At 36.4% G+C, this 6,024-nt stretch overlaps 1 pseudogene; it reads right to left on the reverse strand.

The window, feature by feature from the left end:
* Window positions 1-3,567: 3,567 nt before the first annotated feature.
* LOC117241041 lies at window positions 3,568-5,680 on the reverse strand (annotated as a pseudogene).
* Window positions 5,681-6,024: the final 344 nt, after the last annotated feature.

Raw genomic sequence — 6,024 nt, forward strand, 5'->3', positions numbered from 1 at the left:
CTGACAGCAAAATTAGAAAATTCCACGTCAGATGAGAATCGAATAAAGTACGCAAACATTAACAGCATTGACAGATTCGATACTGAAAATTCGATATTTTCAATTCGATTTATCGTAAAGATGTTGTGTGCGCGCGTGTGTGTGTGTCTTCATCTATTTTCTGTTACTGTCTGATACGATCAAATACGATCAATTATATAAAATATAAAGTATAGAATTTTATATTTGCGATAAATACATTACACGTTTCTGAGTATTAAATTTCGCTCTTTATTTTGAATCATCCATATCCATGACTTGACATGTATTCGAAACAGAATCCGAATTAATTATGATGAATTATGATTAATTATGATGAATTATGATTAATTATGATTAAAATAATATAAATTAACAATGACAATAAACTAAGAAAAATTATAATATATAGAAATGGACTATTGCATTTTAATCAATATTATCAAAATCTATTGTATATTTGTTTCATGATTGAATTGTTACAAATTCAGTTATGCCGTTTACATTGTATATTACTTGAAGGAAAAAACAAATCGTACAATGTTTTACTAAATTATTGATAATTAATGCTATTGATTATTTCTAAAAAATTGCCGTTAATTATTGGTGCAGTTTTATTTATTTAAAAAAATGTTTGCGGCTGTTTCAAAACCTTATAAAATTAATGATCATTTTTTTAGACACGCCGTGACATAGTAGTAGAAAGTAGCAATAAATATGTTTATTGTAGACCATGTGATCTAGCATCTCAAAAAAGTATTAGGGATTTTGCAGAGCAATTTAAGAAAGATATATACCATATCCTATGTTAGAAATGAAATGAAATGAAATAACATAGCTTTGTTATATGTATAAAGTGTTCATCTATTTTTGAATACTAAATTGGGAAGAAATTCTTCCTGAACTTATTATATCTAAATCAATAGATCTATAGCATAATTTGTATTATCTGTTTCCATTGTAGAACACAAGAAAAGAAAGCTTCACATTCTTATAAATAATGCAGGAGTAATGAGATGTCCTAAGATGTATACCCAAGAAGGAATTGAATTGCAATTTGGTGTGAATCATATAGGACACTTTTTACTAACAAATTTATTGTTAGACACTTTAAAAGATTCTGCACCATCAAGGATTGTAAATGTTTCAAGTAGTGCACACAAGCGTGGCAAAATTAAATTCGACGATTTGGATAATGAGAAAACCTATGAGCCTGACGAAGCATATGCACGGAGCAAATTAGCTAATATTCTATTTACAAAGGAATTGGCAAATAAATTGAAAAGTTTTGTCATTTTAACAGAAAATAAAATTTATTTTTGAATAAATAATACAATCGATAAAGCATTATTTTTTATGTCATATAGGAACTGGTGTTACAGTGAATGCCGTCCATCCTGGTATAGTACGAACAGAAATAACGCGATATATGGGAATTTATCAAAACTTTTTAGGTAGATTGGCTGTAGATACACTTTATTAAAACCAATAGTACATTAAAGTATGACATTCGAAGAATATTGTATAAAATTTTCACGGAGAAATATTAAAAAATACGGCAATGGCAGTAATTATTCGGACGTGTCTCGGAAAAAAGTAGAATTGCTCATAACTTGGTGCTGCATCATCTGAAATCAAAAACTCAAAGTTCATTCGTTAGGTAACAGTTTTCCCCAGGTAACGCTGGGAGGGGTTTTCGAAATTTCAATTTTTCACTTTTTTGGAACACTTTGAAGGGAAAATTAGCCGCAAATTTTTCAACAAATTTTCGCAAAATCGGCTAATGACAATAAATCATTCTTTCAAGCAGAAGGAAAACGGGAACTATTAATGCTTTTGAATTATATAGCTACCTCTTGTCCTCTCCCTGAACCTACCTAGAAGGAGTTTACCACTCGTCATCGTAACCCTCCGCCAAATACCAACAATAAGAAGCTGTCCCTTGATGATAAAATATATTCAAAGCCACCGATATTTACAATATAATCATCGGAATAGCTCAAGCGACCGACAACTATATCGATCAAATATTTCTCTGCTGTACTTACTATATACTTAATACGACGAGTGTGTAATTAATGCATAAGAAATAATAAGGCGATGGTAGATGTATCGTTCAATGTTTCAATATGTCGGAGACGAAAGGACGCCGGGGCCCCTCCGAACCTCCTAACATTGTAATCTAGAGTCTACTATAGCCGTAATGAAACAATCGCAGTTATCCAAGCCGATGGTAACTGTTCGGGATTCATGACGGTGAACTTTGGCTCGGGGCGACAGCCTGCCGCCCAACGTAGCCACGGTCAACGGGACGGGCGATCCGTCTAACAAAGGTGCGGACCGGTGTTATGACCCTCATTAAAGGGGCAAAAATAAATAAGAATCGCACTTTCCCCCAACTCTGTTGTCATTGTATATTCTCAGAAGCATTCTCGGACTTTTCGTAATTAAGAAGGTTTCGCATACCTGCTGCACAATACGTCTGTCCTTTAAACCGTGTTTCATACACCAAACAAATGAACAACTGCTTAGGCTTTACCAGCCTGTTAATAAGGGGGCCCCCTTAAGAGACTTAACCCAGGCAATGGTGGCAAACATGAAGCGAAATGGCGTCTATATAAGCCCGACAACTAGCTCGGAGATCACATTCCCAATTCGACTATCGAACAGAACGTTTGAAAGTTCTTGACGCTTCGAAGTTCTTGACGTTTGAAAATTCTCGACGTTCGAAAGTTCTTGGTGTTTGGAAGCGCTTCGCGATTGAAAGCGTCCTTATACATCTTCACCACACTTGGAGCAGTAAGTATTTTATTTCCTTCAAATCGTTTCTTCCACTGATTTTTCAAACAATTTGTTTGAAATTATTTACTTTATTTCCCTATTTATTATTTATTTATTTTTTATTTATCTATCTTAATTTTATTTTTCCAGATTCTTCTCCGCATTTGGAAGTCCTTCGAGTTCGAAAGTTCTTCACGTTTGGAAGCGCTTCGCGATTGAAAGCGTCCTTATACATCTTCACCACACTTGGAGCAGTAAGTATTTTATTTCCTTCAAATCGTTTCTTCCACTGATTTTTCAAACAATTTGTTTGAAATTATTTATTTTATTTGTTTATTTACCTATCTTAATTTTATTTTTCCAGATCGTGCCTTATAACAAAACGATGGGAGAGTGCCCGCTTGGTTACAATAGCTTGCACATCAGAAGACAATCTCGTGACAATTTACGACGGAATTACGTTATGGTGAGCTTTATTTGCCCATGTGGTCAATTCATCTCGGAATTTGGCCTGCATCGCTACCTTTTATACCATCTGACGGGAAGGACGAGGCGAAGACCAGGCAACCCTCGAACACGTCCATATCTCCAGTTGCTCTCCAGCTTGCAAGCAGAAGCAATTCAGAGGCTTCCCAGGAATACGAATGAAGATGAACAAGAAGAAGAAGAAGAATACTCTCCTGATCGCTAAACTAATTAGACTTGGGAACTACTTTATATGGGAACTACTACTTACTTTACTTGGGAACTGTAAATAGATGTTGTGTATAACAGGCTCATCACACATAAGTTGTATTATACATTATAGTAAATAAACTTTATACTTCTACTTAAAAGATAGATTCTAAATTTTTCTTTATCCCTTCTATCCCTTCAATTCCAATTTATCATATAATAGGTTATAACTTCTGTCCAGTTTGTTAAAATTTCTTTAACAACTTCTGCGCTTCCTGTTTAGCATCTCGATCATCTTCGTTCTTTGCAGGATAATCAAGGGCCATTTTTAAATATTTCGTAGCTAGCTCTTTTTAATTTAATTTTAAGTAGGTTTTTCCCAACATTAATAAATTTTGACTATAGAAATTGGGATCAATTTCCTCAGCAGATTCAAAATATTTTAGAGCTTCCTCGAATGATGAAGATGGCGGTTCTCCAAATATTACAGATGCAATTTTTCTTTGATACCATGTTAAATCAGAAACTTGATAGCACCAAGTACCAAGCACGTACATAAGTGTTGGTTCTTTTGGATTTAGTTCCATTGCTCTCTGCGACATTAAACATATTCGATACAATTGCTTGACATTGTGTCAGGGAATGAAATATTTATAAGTATATATATATATATGTCGGATCATCACTGGAAATGGGGTTGTGGGCGTCAAATGAATCTTCTCGAGGATTAGCCATTGATATGGTACACACAGGCGTAGTTTATTACAATGATAGAATTATTACAGTCTTAAGAATTGATCACGGCGGTTCGGCACTCGCGACACTAGTGACGATGCTCTCGGGTTAAATAACGAATCCGCGGCCAACGGGATGACAACAGAACGTACTCACAAAGTCCAAGTCTGAGAATAATCACTGATCGCGAAAGCGTTACTCTTTGATCGATGAGATCGCGAGCGAGAATGCCTTTCCCGTCCCGATGATGCCACACAGGAAAACTATAACGGGTGTCTAAGGATACGAGATCATCGGATTCGTCGAGAAAAGCCTTCGTTCAGAAAGTAAGGGAAATTGACGTTGCTGCTAATTGGTCAATCTCCATATCGGTGGTTAGAAAAGGATGCTAGCCGCCCTCGAGGGAAAGTTGTTAGTGGGAGACGCCGCTCGTTGAAAAATATGTCTCCCCTATCTTCCCGTAGTTGGGACAAAGACCGTTTGTCCGTTTGAAGGACTTGAGTTAACTAAACCTTAAGATTTATAACGGGCCCTCGGGCTAGCCGAACATGTACTGCGGAGACGCATCGACATCTGGCAATCATCTTACTCGAAGAATAGGGTCTGCACGTGGCGAGCCACGGGACAGAAACCGTTGGAAAGTTTACTGTCGCGTGTCGCCACAAATATTTCTTTTAAGGAGAGCTATAGAATTACTCCATACCTTTGTTAGGCAAAGCGTTCATCCCGTGACCGCGGCTACGTTCGGCGACTGACTGTCGCCTCGAGCCCAAGCTCATTATCACAATTCTCGAATAATTACACTCGGGTTGAATAACTACAATTGTTCAATTACAGCTATAGTAGACTCTAGGTTACAATGTTGCGGGATTATCCAAAATTCCAAAGGCTCCGGTGTTCTTTCATCTCCGACATATATATATATATATATATATATTAATATATTATCATGAAATATACCAGCATATGTTTCTTAATATTATATGACTCTTTTATTTGTGCTTTTACTCCTTCATAAAGAGTCTTAGAATTAAGGAGAATCGATGCTCATTTGTGTGCAGCCCAATTATCCTCTTTTATCTCAAGTGCTTCAAGTATTAAATCATAAGCTTCGAAAATTAATTTCTTTCCATCCACTTCACTCACAATTTTAGACAATTTATACATTGCTCTACACAAACGCCATATAATTTCAATATCACCGCTATCCAATAAAAATATTCAATTTTATTATCTACATTTATAAGTGATATACATAATGTCATTACTTTATAATTTATTAGAAGGTCATGTATTTCCTGGTATTGTTCTTGCTCGTATAATGCATCGGCTTTTGCTATTAGAACTTCTTTTGTAGTTATGATTGCTTCGTTGTCACCTCTCTTTTTTGTAAGACCCCAAATACCCATAGCAGTGAACGACGATATGGTACATAATTTTGTTGTTAACATGTACTAATTGCTGCTCTAATAATGAAAACTAATTGAATAATTTTGTATAATATATTAAAATTTATAGATCTGTGGCGGCACGGGCCACGGAACTTTTCAACGGCTCCGGATGCAAAGCGCGACGCCGCCAAAGCGCAACACCGACGTGCCCAATGTACCATCGGTATCTTCACACTCTTTCCGCCGAATTCTCGGAAGAGCATACACGTGCCAGCACTGGCGGCACATCTAATGAATGCACGCTAGTGGGGGATATCGATGGGCTACGAAGGGAAGAATCTGCGCGATCCGAAACCAAAGCAGAGTCAGTCTGTCTTGCGCCATTAAATGTGTAACTCCTCGGTACTATTTGCATAGCAACGCG

Source organism: Bombus vosnesenskii, unplaced genomic scaffold (assembly GCF_011952255.1).
Source record: "Bombus vosnesenskii isolate JDL3184/JDL3185 unplaced genomic scaffold, Bvos_JDL3184-5_v1.1 scf7180000015201, whole genome shotgun sequence".
NCBI lineage: Eukaryota > Metazoa > Arthropoda > Insecta > Hymenoptera > Apidae > Bombus > Bombus vosnesenskii.